General features: G+C 25.8%; 1 long non-coding RNA gene across 1 annotated transcript; it reads right to left on the reverse strand.

Annotated features, from left to right (window-relative positions):
• On the reverse strand, nt 1-391 carry LOC114175771. The gene is made up of 2 exons (XR_003602906.1): nt 279-391; nt 1-200 (listed from the first exon to the last, which is right to left on the reverse strand). It is a non-coding gene; the product is annotated as an uncharacterized LOC114175771 (long non-coding RNA).
• Nucleotides 392-1,317: the final 926 nt, after the last annotated feature.

Here is a 1,317-nt window from a genome sequence, read left to right on the forward strand (position 1 = left end):
AATGAAAAATATTGAAGGAGTGAATTAATTTCAACAGACATAGAAGCAGTCGCAACTGGGAGGAGAGCCTCTACATTTGCCACCAGTCATACCTTCGTTGTAGCACATTTTTGCACAGAGGTCACTGTTCACGCATAGACCCTTAAAGGTCTTGCTTGGTTGCCAACAATCATTCGCCTCTGTTCTCTTCACCGTCACATCTATTTCATCATTTCATTCGTCAATTTCACATCATTTCATTAAGACAAAACACAAGTCATTAAACATATATATCTTACCTGCGGCTAAGACTAGAAACAGAAGGAACATACTAAACCTTAGCATTTTGGTCTCCATCACACCCTAATTGTTGTAGTTGTTCCTGGTTCAAAATGATGAAGTTGGATCTTTCTCCTTTACACTTCTTTATATAACATCATTCGTCGGACAATGAGATGTGTACAAGTGCCACGTGTGAATAGAATGAACATGCAGCACCATTTGGTCAACTACTGATTCACATTGACGTGTGCTGTAAACGTTTTTTATTTAGGGTAACGTTATTAACTGTTTTCAAGTATGTGATTAAGAATAATTAATATATATATTAATATTATAAAAATTTATTGGTAATTGTGATATTAAATAAAATTTGATATAATAATTATTAATGTAGTTTTATTTTATTTGAAGGACAAAAATGTCATTAAATATTAGAACTATGTTTAATATTTTACTTAATGTTCAAAAATAAAAGTTAAAGAATAATTAAATGATAAAATAATTATATTTTAATATTATTAAAAATTAAAATGTAATTAAACTTAAAAAAAGTTTAAATTAATAGAAAAACTAAAAAAGAACGGTGTTAAACGTCTAAAAAGTTTACAAAAAAAATAATAATTAAAGTATTAATTTTGAATTTTTTTCTCTAACTTTTCAATAACCTTTTACGACATTTTTGTTAACTTAACCAAATATCGAAGAAACAGACAATATTTCAATATCTGAAATTATTAATTATAAACATATAAAGCTAGTAATATAAAAAGAATTAATTATATAAACTTTTAACAAAGACCTTAGAAAATATAAAGTGCTTATTTTGTATCAGAGTTATTATTTAACAATTTCAAAAGATAGTTTTGTCTTTATAAAATTTGTGATATGCATTTATATTATTTTAATTAATGGACTTAATTATTCCAATTTTCAATGTAAAAATGGTGAAACTAATGCACATTAATTATTCATTAACCAGTGTCGCTGATTAGCATTCTCCATTTAATTATCACATTAAATACATTTATTATTTTGTTATTACTACATTAAATTAGT

The sequence above is a fragment of the Vigna unguiculata genome, chromosome 3 (genome assembly GCF_004118075.2).
Source record: "Vigna unguiculata cultivar IT97K-499-35 chromosome 3, ASM411807v1, whole genome shotgun sequence".
Classification (NCBI taxonomy): domain Eukaryota; kingdom Viridiplantae; phylum Streptophyta; class Magnoliopsida; order Fabales; family Fabaceae; genus Vigna; species Vigna unguiculata.